Raw genomic sequence first — 15040 nt, forward strand, 5'->3', positions numbered from 1 at the left:
TAGTGTCACCATCCCATTCATGGGTTCCCATTCGCTCTCATTGCTCTCTCTCCTAAAGGAGCCTAACCAGGCTTCAGTGTCAAGCAAGTTACATTTAAACAGTGGCCCTGGACTCGGTGCTGTGATTGTCTGTATCTTTTTCTTTGTGTGGATTTTTAATGTTTTAATCTTTTTCAGAATTATCTACATGGGACAGAGGGATGGCTCAAGTCAGTGCTTGTCATGCAGGCATGAGGATCTGATTTTGTATTCTTAGGACTCATGTAATAAGCCAGGCTTGGTGACACATACCTGTAACTCTAGTGCTGGTGAGATGGGCATAGGCAGATCCCTGAAACTCATTCTTCTGACAGGCTTAAGGTAAGAGAGACCTTGGATCAAACAAAAAATAAAGAAATAGGTAAAGATAGAGAGGGGTCAAGGAAAGACCTGATGTAGATCTCTAGCCTCCACACACGTAACACATATACAGACACACAGACACACACACGCAGACATACACACACTCATACATATACACACACAGACACACACACTGACACATATACACAAAGACACATACATACATATAACACACACAGACACACACATAACACAGACACACATACATATACACAGACACACACACACATACATACAGACACACACTTATAACACATACAGACACACAGATACACAGGGACACACACAGACACACACACACACATATACGTACAGACACAGACACACATAACACATACAGACACACAGATACACAGAGACACACACATACACACACAGACATACACATGACACAGACACAGACACACACACACACACACACACACACACACACACAATCGAGGGAGATCAGTGAGAAGAAGAGAACTGGAGGCTCTCTGCATGCACCTATACTTCCAGCCTGGCTCCTCACCCTTGGCCAAGTGGCTAGAGAGCAGGCTATGTGGATGAAGTTAGGCAGTCACCAGCTGTGGGATGAGGAGATGGAAAGCTACCTGCTTCCTAAGTGTATTCTCAGCCTGCCCAGCTGTTTGTCCACCTTTGCTCTGCTCAGCCCCTCCTGGGTACCCTGCCTCCCTCTGCTTTCCAGCATCCAGGGATTTAGGAGAAGGAAAATGGCTGTGCCTGGTCCCACCCTTTGTACTTTGGTGTTGTATTATTAATTTTCATCCACTCTGACAAATACTGGAGATAATTACATTACAAAGAGGAAAGGGCTGATTGGGCTTATAGTTCACCAGATTCTGGGCTATGACTGGATGGACTTGTTGCTGGGTAGAGGGACAACAGGTCACTGTGGAGTGTAGAGCTGAGCGGAGGACTTCACTTGTACAGTGTGACGGGAGTGTGAAGGGTCTAGAGCCCCATGATGTCCTTCAAGGATGCATTCCCATGGCCTGAGCAGCCTGCTCCCTTTCTAAAAGCTTTAACCTCCACTCCCATACTGCCAGTCAGGGACCAGGCCTTTAACACAGGCCCTCAAGTGATAGTGACACTAAGCATCTTTTTACAGTGATTGGCCTGGATCTCCTGGGTGGAATACCAGCCTGCAGCCTTAGATCAGGCTCCACTTTCTGTGGGCCTCGGAAGGCCCTTCTGAAGAGCTTTGTGCCATCCCAGTAGATAACAGAATGGAGGTTCCTGATGCTGGTAGCATCCCCACTGGCTTCTCATAGCCCACTTGTGCTTGCTGGGAGGTTCTGGGCTTCCTGTTAGTACTCACAGTTGACCTCTAATGAGCTTTGTGAATCTGAGAATCTGTCTAGAGATTGTCAGATCTTCACCATAAACCTGTAGCGTTGGGGGAAGCTGCCCCTGAAGAGCCTTGGTTCTTTTTGTCACCTTTAGCAATTATTTGTTTTTAACTTTTAGATAGAACCTCGCTCTGTAGACCAGTCTGGCTTGGGACTCACAGAGATCCACCCACCTCTGCCTCTGGTGTGCTGGGGTGGAAGGCATGTACCTCCACACCCTAGCTGATGGTATCTTCACTTACTAGATTAATTATAGAATCATCTACTAAATAAGATTGCACCTCCCATAAGATTCTGCTATGTTAGGAAGAAGCCTGGCCTGGGGAGAAGATGAGTGGTCTACTCTCCTCTCTGCCCTACCAGCCCCATGCTGAGAAAGGGATCACTAATGTTTTGGAACAGAGTGCCCCCTGACAGCCCACAGAATGGTGTGGTTTGCTTGGCAGGATCAGGGTGGGACAATCCTGGCTTCTAGTCTGTAGTCAGTGGCAGGCATGGTGTCACTGGGACAGCTGGGACGGAATGGAGGAAGGACATGAAGAGCATGCTGTTTGTTGGTTGTTGAGTTTGAAGATTGCACTGAGCCATGGCTCCATTCGCACTAATTGTGTGACCATCCCAGGCACTGGGCGGTCTAGGCTTTCATTTTATAATCTTTAGCTGAGTTACCCTGCATGTTCCACACAGTCATTTAACAACTCCATGAAGTCTTGTCTCTGGCAGGAACATTACCCTCCCAGCAGCACTGATACTTAAGAGGTCATCTCTTCTCTCCCTGAATACCTCAGGTCACAAGGGCCCTGATGTCTGCTGGTGGGCACCTCCCATTACACCAGCTCTGGGGCTCCTCTGCACCCTCTCACTCCTCCCATGGTCCCCAACTATCCAAGGTGCTCTAGGTTAACCTTCAGCCTGCCTGCCTTTTCTCAGGGTTTGTGTTCCCCAAGTGGCCTCTTTTGTCCCCTAACCCCACATTTCTGAACTGGGCTGGTCCCAAGTAAACATGCTTGAGTTAATTTCCAGTTGGATATAAAGGCTGACAAAATTGAACTTCAACTAGAAATCAGTAGCACCTGCCCCTCCTACAAGTTGTAACAGCTACCAGCATCTCTTGTCATTGCCATAAGTTCTCCTCAGGTGAGAGCCACCAACTTTAGTTGAGAACCACTAGTTGCATTGATAATATGTCACCTCTCAGTTTGGAGAGTATTAGTGTCATGTCACTATAAAGAAGTACTGGAGCTTAGAAAGAAAAAAGTTTGGAGGCTCACATCTGATGTCTGTCACCTCACTGGTTTGGCCTACCATGTTAATGGTAGGGATATGTGATGGGGTAAGTGGTCATGAGAGCAAGATGGGGTCTGTTGAGCCCCACAGCATCCTTTGAGGGCACGCCTACTCTGAGTACCCGTCACACTTCACTCCCTAAAGGCCACAGTGCATATGCTTTTTGGAGAAAACCAGTTGCAATCATGGGGCCTCCTATCTCCCTGCCAGGTGAGAGGCCAATGTGAACTGACACACCAGGGCCTGACATCATCCTGAGAGAATTAGAGCTGCTTAAGGAGCTGCAGGAACAGTTGTCACCAGCAGGGGGCTCCATCTACTTTTAAGTGACTAATGTTCCTGCCATGGATTTAAATCAGTGAGAAATCCCCAATGCCAGAAACTGCTTGCTTCTCGAGGGACACAGTCCTCACTGCTCTTCTATGGAGACCATTTTGTTCAAGTGACAATGCAGGCATTTGCTCTACCAGCATGAAACAGCACCCAAGACATGCACGCACACGCACACATGCACACACGCACTCACTGAGGTGGTGGGGAAGGAATTAAAACTAAATATAAATATAAAAGAAAGGCTGTGATCTGAGTGTTGTACAGTCATTATCATCGTAACTGTTACTGTTGGCCTAAAGGAGAGGGTCATGGAGGCAGCTATAGCTACAGACAGAACTACAGCCTTGACTGAGCCAAAGCTATGAGGAAGCCAGTAGTTATGAAGAAGACCATAACAAAGAAAAGCGTCTCAGTAGATAATTCTGAAAAATCCCTGAGAGCAATGAGAACAGCACAGCATTGGGAAGTCTAGTTGTAACGACTTCAGGAGGGATGTTAAAAGCAACCTCTTCAGTTAGCAGATGTGAGCTGGTTCTTACTGGGACTTTATTGTACCCTGTGCTAATTAACTAGTTAATTAATTTATTGAAGCCCTAATTGTTTTTCAGGGAGAGATCATGAGCCACAGTAAGGCTTTGTGACTCTGGCTACAAGGGCAAAAGTCATCTCGGGGCGCAGTTTAACCGCAGAGCTGGTTGGGAAGATGGTGTCCAAGTTCTAGAGTACACTAAGCTCAGATGGAAAGGATGGCACTCAGGCGCAGTTGCCAGGGCAGGTTGGCTGGAGGACAGCCTTCCGAGTCGGTCTTAAAGATGAGCTTTGTTTTGTTAAAGGGCAGGAGGAAGTTTGCCGCTAAATGTCTCTCTACAGTCAAATGGCACATTCATACCCCAGCTCCCTTGAATCACAGGAGGAAGCATGCAGTCTCCTGTCTCAGAAGGCTGGGGAGACGCTGGACTGGCTAGTTAGAAATGTTTATGTGAAGGGGGAAAGGTGTAAGTGGACCCCTGGTTTATCTGTTGAACAGAGTTCCCAAAGACCATTTTATTGGTCAGTGTCTCCAGCAGCAGTGACCTCTCGCCCTAGCAACACTAGGAGGTGGAAGTCAGGAGCCTGCCTCGCCTTTGAACTCGCCTTTGTACTCAGCTGACTGCAGGCCTTTGAGGTGTCAGAGACTTGAACATCTTGTCTCCTCTCTAGTCGCCAGCACTCAGGGAAACCGAAGCCGCGGGTTTCTGCTCTGTTGCATCCCAGTGCACCGTAGTGGTTGTCTAGTAGATGTGCCGCAGAGACGCCTTGGGGGTGTTGGGATCGGAGTAGGGAAAAGACAGACCACTGCTTAGCAAATGAGCCCGGGGTGCAGCACCTCTACTGCATAGCATGGGGTCCAGATAGAGCAGGATAGAGAGGTCACAGGGCAGAGAACCCATCTGTCCCCATGCCCATGTGCTCTGTGTGTGGGCGAGCCGCCTCGGGGTGCTCTTGTTTTGCCTCATTTATACAGAATCTCCATGTACTGAATTCTAGGATTTGGTTTCCATAGCTACAGCTGCTTTGATGCCACAACCTTGAAGGAAGGACAGTGACACACAAATTATTTGAGTCTGAGATGGGTTAAGAACTCTCAGCAGAGCATCCAGAGCCAGAAGTATTGTAGGCTTCCTTCCCTTCGGTGGGTCTGTAAAGGGGCATAGTTCTTCAGGACACAGAGCCTTTGTTTTGTTTTTCATGGCCTGCATTCCCAGTCTTAGTATCAATGTATGTGCCATTCCCCCAAAGCTGTTATTAGTGGGAACCTCAATCCTTAAGTTAAAGCTTAATCTGGTAAGCATATATAATTTTTTAAAAAATATTGGTTCATTTTTGTCTTACAAGGTTTTCTGTTTGGACTACTTTTCTTTTTTGTTTGTTTAGATTTACTTATTTTTATTTTCTGCATGGGACTGTTTGTGTGCATAATATGTCAGGGTGCCACCTGAGTGCCTGGTGCCCATGGAGACTAGAGGAGGGTGCAGATCCTCCTAGAAAAGGAGTTACGGACAGTCGTGAGCCACCATGGGTGCAGGGAATTAACTGCTGAGCCATTGTTCCAGCCCCTTAAGCTTTCAGTTTTGAAAGCGTTCTGCAGTTCCCTCATGTGTCCAACACCTCAGCCACCCAGACTGTGTTATCCGAGGATCCCGTGTGCTGCCAGCCTCACTGTCTTGTCCCTTAGGTTACATGGCAGTCTACCCATCACCCCCACCCCAGCATACCCCAGCTTACAAAGAAGATTCTTTCCACAGGAGGGAGATAGGCTATTAGAAGAGTCAGCTTTTTACATGCAGTAATCTTCCAAAGACCACACAGCCCAAGGCAGGCAGGGCATACAGTATTCTGCCACAAGTGCTCAGACCCCAGGGCCATTTGGCCTGGGCTGTGGGTAAAGTCGGGTCGCATTCCCAGCCAGTCAGGCTGACTTCCCATCATTTCACCTAGCCTCCTCCCCAAAGAGGTTACTTGAGATAGTTCAAGCTGGACACTCCTGGAAATACATTAGGAAGAAAGGGTGCCACTACTAATTTCTGGGGTCAGTGGTGTAATTCATGTAATTCTTACCCCTCTCCCCAGCCGTGAAATGGGGAATGTTTTATTTACACAAGCAAGGGCCTGAGATGGCACCAAAGCAAAGGAGCGTGTGTGCAAGCCTGACAACTGTAGTGCAATCCCTAGAATCCACATGGTGCAGGAGGGCACTGATTCCTGCATATTGTCCTCTGATCTCCAAACAGTATCAGTGTCACACACATGCACACACACACACACAGAGTAAAAAAGTAAATTATAATCTTGGAACTTCACTTATACTCAACACACATGTACTCATATAATAAATAAATTGGTAGATTATACTTAATACTTTTGGAATTACACACACAAATATACATATAAGAAATCAATTAGATTATACTCTTGGAACTATACACACACGTTTACACACACACATGTACACATGTAACAAATTAGTAGATTATACTCTTGGAAATACACACATACACATGTAATAAGTAAATTAGAGGATTTTACTCTTAGAATTACAGTCAAACACTAACATTGTCACACACACATATACATGTAATAAATTAGTATATTATATTCTTGGAAGTACACATTCTCATGTGTGCACACACATGAAATGCTTTCCCTTCAGTTCTGATAGGCTACTCTGCTGTCTTCCTCTTCAACTTGGCTTTCTTGCTTACTCTTAGAAAGTATGGGACTGGCAGAGCAGCCCAGTGGTAGAACACTTGCCTTGCATGTACAAGGTCCTGATTTTAGACCCCAGCACCACCAGAGAAGAGAAATGGTACTGTGTCACTTCCCCTCAGAGGGGACACTTTCTGGGCTGGAATTCTTCCTTTGAGAGGAGAAGTGAGTTCTGATACACAGAGGCCCTGTGGCCGAGAGGAGAGCCTGGCTGGGGTTACCACGGGGAGGGGGAGAGGGGAGAGTTTCAATGCATGTTTTTTCAGTAGTACTGTGTATTCTGTGTTTTTCCGCATATATAACCCCACACTGTGAGGGACCAGTCCGTGCAGTTGTTTAAAGCAGGATAAATAAGGACTGCTTTAATCGGCATCTTAAGGGAGAACATTGCTCTGTGTGTATGTTAAAACTTTTTTTTTTTTTTGAAACTTTGGTATTAGGAACCTTGTTGGAAAAAGACTTTTACCAAGTATCTGATGGGAAGCCAAGAAAAGCATTTTAATAGAACTGTCTCAGATTTATAGTTCACTGGGGCCTGTAAATAAATTTTCCTGTCTTTAAGATTTGGACTGATTTGCAGTTGTTTGGTATAGCTTCTGAGATTTAAATCCTCAAGGTCCAGATGGAGAGACCATAAAGCCATGTTTCTTGGCAGTCTTGGTATGTCTTGTCCATGTGCAAGCAGAACGGGATAGTGGCACAGCTTGGCTGTGACACCCTGTCTGTTCAGTGCTTGGATTTTCTACAGAAATTTACTTAACTATCCAATGAATTTATGCATATCATGTGGGTGTATGTATATGTGTGTGTAGTGTGTGTTTTGTGTTTGTATGAGCGTGTGTCTGCAGGCCAGAAGTTGACATCTCTTACATCACTGCCCCTCTTACATTTCTGAAACAAGGTCTCTCACTGAACTTGGTGCTCACTAATTAGCTCTACTGGCTGGCCAGCAAGTTCCAGAGATCCTCTTGACTTTGCCCCTCACTCCCACCTGACCCCCAACACTGGTTACAGGCCTGTACCATCATGCTTACCTCTTACATGGGTGCTGGAGATCCAGACTCAGGTCCTTATGTTTGTACAGGAGTCACTTTACTGACTTAGCTATCACCCCAGGAACATACCTAAGCTCAGACTTTGTTCCTAGCATGTGTTGGCATGTTAAAGGAGATTAAAAGAAGGCACTGTGTAGGAGTTGCAGCCTGTTCTTTCACAGGGGACCTCAAGTTACTGGCACAAATGTCAACAGTACTGAGAAATCGTAAGTCAGGAGTGTTATGTACGCAGTTGTCCTGAAGGCCATCAGGTGTGTCTCCCAGAGGAGACCTTTCTCCTGACCTGCTCTCCTGGAGAGGAGGGGATGGACTTTAACATCGTTGTTCCACTGGAGATCTGGTTGGTAAGTGGGAGTCCGATGAAGCCTCCCTGGCTGGGAGGACTCAGTACCAGCAGCAGAGAGCTTCATGGTGAGTTGGAAGGAAGAGGTGGGTGCTTGGAGAGGAATGGCTTGTGTGAGAAAGGCAGTAGGTAGTTGAAGAAGGTTTGTAAAATTCAGATCTTAGAAATTATCCAGGCATTCTTGGTAAGGCCCAGGGCCCCAATAACCATGAGGACAGGTCTGATAGCCAAAGCACTGGAACCCAGGTCTCAAAGCGTCTAGTTTTTTTTTTATTTTTGTTTTTCTGTGATATATGGCAGTGTTTTCCAGCCCTTGGTGAGCTGAGGTCAATTCAGAGGGTCACAACTGGCATTTTTTTTTTTTAAAAAGAGAATAGGAAACTATTAGAGTGTTATATGGTGAAGGTAATTATTTCCTGAAACATTGGCTTTCATCTTGAGTTGTTGGACCAGGGTATAGCTCAGTGGTAGAACACTTGCGTAGCACACACAAGGTCTGTAGTTTAAAAAACAAAATCTGTCTTAACGTCTCATAGAAAGCATATTTGTATGTTTTAACTATGAGTCCTAATCAAAGACATTTTTGAAATGTGGTAGTGGGAACTTCACGGGTTGTGAGTGGGAGAGAGCTGAATTTAGATGCTCAAGTCTGTGATCTGTTGATAGCTCAGTAGTGGGCCAGTTACTTAGCTTTCCAGGCTTCCGTTTCCCAGTCTAAACCTGGGCTGGGTCAGACTGCCTAGAGGTCTCCTCTGCCGAATGAGATCATGTATGTAAAGCATGTGGGCTCTGGCCCAAGCTCCGCACTGGTGGTCACTCAGGAACTCCCTGGGGTCTGCATCTGAATTTGGGCAAGTGCCTCCTGGTAAGGAGCGCGGTCTTCGGGAACCACAGTGAGTTAGTGTGCGGATGTATTATGCATTTGCTTCTGGGCTTGGAAACTTGAAACAGAGTCGAGTCCTGTGGGCTCGGTTGTACTCCCTACATCTTGGCGTGGAGTCGTCCACCTCTGTTCTTCTCTCAGGATCAACAGGGCTCACAGGGACATAAACGCTGATTCCCTGGCTGGCCCTTTTGTTTTAATTCCCTGTTAGAACCTTCCCCCCGGCCAATGAAATGGTCTTTTACTGAATTTTCCCTTCATCTTCTAATTTCTTCTCGGCCAAAAGTCATGATTTTTATTCTTTTTTTTTTTTTTTGGTGGTGGTGCTAAAACATTAAAAACAAAGTAAACAGTCAGAGGAAAATTAAAATCCAGATTAACATCTAGGTAGTGGACAACTGTGAAGACCTCCATGGAGTGTGTGTGAGCCCAGGCGGCAGGGGACTTTGCTCACATCTTCAGAAACAGCAGTTCACATCCCACTGGAGAGAATGTGTGTTTAGGGCAGGATTTTTCTCTCCTTTCCACTTTCCCCTTTCTCTGTTCCCTCAGCTGCCCTTCCCGACCCCTTCCTTGCCAGGCCAGTTCCGTCTCATATTTGAAGTCCCACTGGAGAGCAGAGAGTCTCAGCCCCCAGATGCTTCAGGCCAGGGGCTAAAACACTCCCATAAATCTGAAGCTCATTTTAGTGCCATGGTGAAGCCGTGTGAGGGGCTGCTCTCCGTGGCCCCTGCCCTCTCGCTTTATGGGCTGCTTTGGCTCTTCTCTATAAAGAGGCCCAATGGAGTCATTTGAAAATTCTTATCAGTTTGCTGACAGCTATATGGGCCTTTCTGCTGAGTCCGGGAGCTTGAGCAGGCGTGTGAAATTTTTGATATTAAAACTGAGGAAAACTGCCAGGCAGAAGAGATTGGGCAGTGCAGTGGGGATCTGGGGGAGACGAGGCTAGCCAGGTCATTAACCCTCGTGGATCTAACCTCATTGGTAGGGAGGTACTCAGGATGAAGCTGGGATAGAAAGGAGCTTCCATCTTTAACCCCTGTGCTAACAAATGCTGTCCCCTCTTCCTCTCTGGCAACTTACTTTCCTAGCAGGAGGTAGGCAAGCCCAGGGGGCTGGGGTGGCCAGATTGGCAGCTCTTTCTTTCCTAAAAGCAGTGTGGGGGCAACTCCAGCCTGCAGGCTGTGTGTCCACAGCTCTGCTGAGTCTGCTTCTCTGCCCTTTAGACCCCTCCTCAGCAATCCTCCCAGAGTGCTTTGTAGAGGCCCCAGGCCCATTAGGGCCTGAGCCTCTGCCCTCTTCTGCTCAGAGAAGAGACTGGAAGCTGCCCTTCCTCACCTTTCCACTTTCCCTTTCTTTCTTTGCTGGAAACCTCTTGCAGCCAGTAACTGAAGGGAAGGAAAAGCCATTACCTGGACTGAGGCCAGTGGCTTGATGGCAGCTTCAAAATCTTTGGCATCTCCCGCCCAGAATATTTTTCCAGGCATTTTGAGCCTCCTTCCCCTCCTCCCCTCAGTTTCCCAGCCTTGCTATGGGTGTGTGTGTGGGGGGGTTCTATGTCCCCCTACCCTGCTGACAGCTTTAGGAAGGCCGATGTGGTGATAAGCAAAGTGTACTCCTTTCTGTCATAGACATTATTTTTCCCTTTTTCCAGTAGTTCTGAATATGAACAGTTTTCCAAGCATGTTTAGTTTAAAACAGCCATTTAATGTGAGGCTGAGACAGAAAGCAGGGAGTGAGTGTGGTGTGGTGCTGAGCTGACAATGCAGCTGTAATGTAGAGTTGAGCAAACAATGAGAACACTGGTCCTGATACGACTCATGCTCCTTCTAAAGGGAGTGTAGTGGCAAGAAAAACTAAAGGACAGCTAAACCTGAGTATCTCAGACTCCAAGATGGTAGAATTACCTTCTCACTATTTGCAGTTGGCAAATTGATATTCTATAATTTAAGATAATGAAGTAGATATAATATCTTATGCCATGCTTTTAAAATTTTTAGAGTCATCATTTTATTTTATGTGTATGGATAATTTACCTGCATGTCTGCTTGCATACCATTGCCTGATGCCTTCGGCCGTCAGAGAAGGTATTGGATTCCCTAGGAGCAGAGTTACAGATGGCTATGAGCTGCTGTGTGGGTGCTAGGAACAGACTCAGGTCCTCTGCAAGCCATCAAGCGCTATTAGACATTGTGCCTCCTCTCTCATTCCCTATTATACTGTAATTTTGACCACACTGAATAATGTAAGCGTGAAGCTGTAAATACATGGTTGAGCCTTTCTTCTAGGAGTTCAGGGAGGACCAAGTGGTCACTGTTTATTTCTTGGGCATCAGCAGAAAAACTTGTCTAAAGCTAACCACAGGTTAATCCCTCATAATGGGTCCCCAACATGAGGCCTGTCTTCAGGAAATGGCCTCTTTAATAAAGGTATTAAACATTAATTTGTAGCCCGCATAAGAATTGTCTTTGAGCTGGTATTCCACAGGGTGAGGCTAGTTATTAAATTTCTGAGAATTCCTTATAGGAAATGTCATTGTAGGCTTTGTGAATTCATTATGCAATTTGTTTTTAATTCTTCAGCAAGAGTTAAACTGATTCATAAAATAAGCTGTTTTGTTTATTTACACAACATGGTGTATGTTTAATATGCTACTGTCTTTGACAACAACAACTGAAGTAAAGGATTTCTGTCTGTAGTTACAAATGCTAAGACTGAGCTTTCCGTATGGGTATGAATTGTCTCTTTCAGCAGTGCAGGAGCTTAGAGAACGTGAAGCTGTATGATTATTTGGGGCTGATGTGATTTATAATTGTATAATGTGATTCATCTTATGATCCTGGGTTGTGGGTCTTCGGAGCATAAGGCAGTGATTATGTGCATTTATTTGATTATTGTCACTTAAAGTCTGCTAACACTGAATGACTCCAGGAGTGGTAACAGTGTGGCGCTCTGTGCACCATTTCTGGCAACGTAGTATTCTTTCTCATGGACACTTAAGGGCTAGTTTGTCACATTTAAACATGGACGTACAGGTTGGCATGCTGCTTAGTGGAGTATGCTTACCCAGCATGCATCAGGCCGTGGGTTCAGTTCCCCAACACCACAAACTAGCTGTGCTTACTGTCCATGTCAGTAAGGACAATAAGAAAGGACACATGGCAACATGGTTTGATGGTCACCTTTCAGGCTTTGGTGCTTTTACTTGGAACAATGTTTTCTTTTTAAGTGTTGCAAGTTCACATTTGTATTGAGGTGAATTCAAATTTTAGCCTGACTAGATTTTGTCTTGAGATGCTTGCACGGGTATCACTTTAGAAAGATGCTTGAGCTTTGCTTGTGGCTTTGAGCTTCAGGTGAGGGTTGAGTGTGGCTGTGTGGCATTCTGGGAAAGGAATAAGAAACCCCGGAACTGGTGAGAGATGGAAGACTGTGGTGCAGCATGTAGACTACAGGCCAGACTGAAAATTCTTCTGCTCTCTTCAGCTGAGACTAACCAGTCAGACATCAATATTTCCCCAGATTTGCTTCTCTGGCAAGCTCTGAACAGACTGACTTTGACATGACCATAAGTATCATCTTTGGAGTCTTAAGACATTTCAGAGAAGAAGGCCTCTGGTTTCTTAAACACTCAGCTGCTGAAGTGATTTCTGAGGATAAGGTGCAGGAGGGGCTCAGAATTCCCACTGTGAAGAACTTTCTGGGTCATGTTTTTAGGCACATGGAACTCTTGAGAGGTCCCCTGATAATGTACCACAGGCAGGTCTCTAGAGGCCTTTGTGTAATGGGCTACAGTCACCCTAGCTCATGGCTCACTCAGGTGACAAATGGACAAATGGTAGGGGCAAAAAGATCCACCAACAGGACACTATTCAGAGTCCTGTTCTGGCGCGAGGACAGGGGGCTTTTCCTTTGTGGCGTAAGAACGGAAGGCTTTTCCTTTGGGATCCCCAGACTTCATCAGAAAGGGAGCAGGGATTGGCTCTCCAGCAGCCAGCAGCAGTTCCTAGAGGACTGGGGCCCCGTGCCAGTGTGGGAGCTTTGAGGGTGAGTGAGCTTTTGGTTGTGTCTTCAGTCAGTTCACATGGTGTACAGGGGGTGTGTGTATGTGGGGGGGGTGTTTTAATTAACAGGAGCAGGCCTTTCAAGTGGGCCTGGTTGGAATAAGGCTTGTTTTATATTTACCTTCTCTAGTCAAACAAACGCATGCTTTCTTTCTCCTGGTTTTAGCATAGCAAACACGGGAAATCTCACCCCAGGCAGATTCCTTTATAGCTGGTTGACCCAAGTTGTCATCTTATTTGTTTATTTTTGATGACAGACCTTGATTAAAGGTTTCCAATGCACCTTTCAGCCCTTTCATGAAGCCAGCCGGGAGAGAAGGCTGGTCAGCTGCTGGGCCCTGAAGAAGCTCCTTATCTGGCCTGGATAACAGTAGGATTTGGAGGCAGGATGACTCCAGAATCTTAGCAGGCAGAATGCAGTCTCTAGTCTCTTTGTTGAGAGAGTTGGGCAAACATGATTTTATTGGCCAGTGGCTCCTGCTTTAGTAACCTTTCACCCCTGTGGCTCTTGAAGGTGCAGGCCACTGGCCGGCCTTGCCTTTGAACTCCTTAAGGCTCCTGCCTCCTCAAAGGCTCCCAGTCAGGCCTTGTGTTTTGCTTAGGACCTCACTTCACAGCAGGACCTCAGCAGTTGGGAAAACTGATCCACCCTAAGAACGTTGACATATTTGAAGGTGATACCCCTGAGACTGGAAACCTATGGCTTTCTATTTCAGGACCTGTCTGTCACATGTCAAGAAACATGACTCATGCTTCTTCCCCCTTTCCTCCTCTACCCCTTCTTGTTTCCCATAGGACGGGAGGTCATTACCCTGAGGTATTTCCTAAGAGTGATCACAGAGCCCTCTCTTACCCCATTTTCTCCCAACTTTGCCCAAGGCATTTATTTTGAAAGAGTTGTGAATACTGCAGAAACATGCAAATCCTAAGCTGCCCTCGGTGTCCAGGAGTGTCACTGATGTTACAAAGACCATGGAGCTCGAATGCTTTGTCCTGATGCCTCATATCTAGCCAGCTGGAGTCATAAGACAGCTCAGAGCCCCCAGTCCCCCCACTTTCAGGAACAACTCCGTCTTGGAAGAGGACAGAAAGAACAGAGGTTACCTTCCCACCCTTGTGGGACTCCTGCCCACGGAACAGAAGTCACGAGGCAGCTGTAGGGACTCAGGCATTAGAAGGTTTCAGCCTACCATCTTTGGCAAAGAGCCAAACTTGTCATTCCAAAAATATTCAGTGGAAAATCCATCTTCTGCTGGTGATGTCTTTAGCCTAGGTGAGGTCCTGGATGGAGGGACCTCAGTAAAGGCTCTTTGTTTTCCCAGAATCCAAACAGCATACTGTTGATAATTATATTGTCATTTGGAGAAAAGACAAGACAGTGTGGCAGGGTCTGTGTTTAGTCCTAAGGCTATGCTGTATCTGCCTTTGACTCCCTGCCCTCCTGTGGTCATGAGAAGTGTTTTGGGTGTGGTTCTTAGCTCACACTTCTCACTCAGGGAAGGGTGAAATGGAAGTTCTGTTGGCTTCCAAACTTGCCACTTCTGAATGCTAGCTGCCATTCTCTCCTAAGCTGAGTGAGTGACCTAAGGATTGGAAGAATTGGAAGCCTGTGATTTAAAAAGTGTGAAGTTTTAATTATGAAACACTGTGATTCTTTTTTTTTTTTAAGCACCCTTTGAACTGTGATAATCATCTGAAATAATTTTTAAATACTTAGTTTAAGGAAGCTTCCGAACTGTGAGTTGTACAGGCTGAGGTCTGGTCTTTGTTCTGAAGTAGCCAGTAGTCTCAAGGTGGAGGGACGTGGGGATGTCTGTTAGTGTTTGTACTATCTACCTGTTCATGTCTGATTTAGTGGGCTAGGGCTGTCACAGCAAAGTAGCAAAAGCCAGATGGCTTGAACACCAGAAAGATGCTTTTCACAGCCTGGCAGCCCAAGTCCAGGATGGAGTGGCAGTTTTGGATTCTCTGAGGCTTTTTCCTCACTGATGCCCCTCCCCCCGCCCCGCCTCTTCACACACTGTCCCATGAGTTCATGCATCAATTCTGTCCAGATTGTCTCTGGAAGGACAGAT

At 46.2% G+C, this 15040-nt stretch overlaps 1 protein-coding gene across 4 annotated transcripts in view; it reads left to right on the top strand.

Moving 5' to 3' along the window:
• Ext2 (exostosin glycosyltransferase 2) overlaps window positions 1-15040 on the top strand; it is a 124808-nt gene that overhangs the window by 36644 nt on the left and 73124 nt on the right. The window lies entirely within an intron of this gene.

This window comes from Grammomys surdaster, unplaced genomic scaffold (genome assembly GCF_004785775.1).
Source record: "Grammomys surdaster isolate TR1022 unplaced genomic scaffold, NIH_TR_1.0 338, whole genome shotgun sequence".
Taxonomy (NCBI): domain Eukaryota; kingdom Metazoa; phylum Chordata; class Mammalia; order Rodentia; family Muridae; genus Grammomys; species Grammomys surdaster.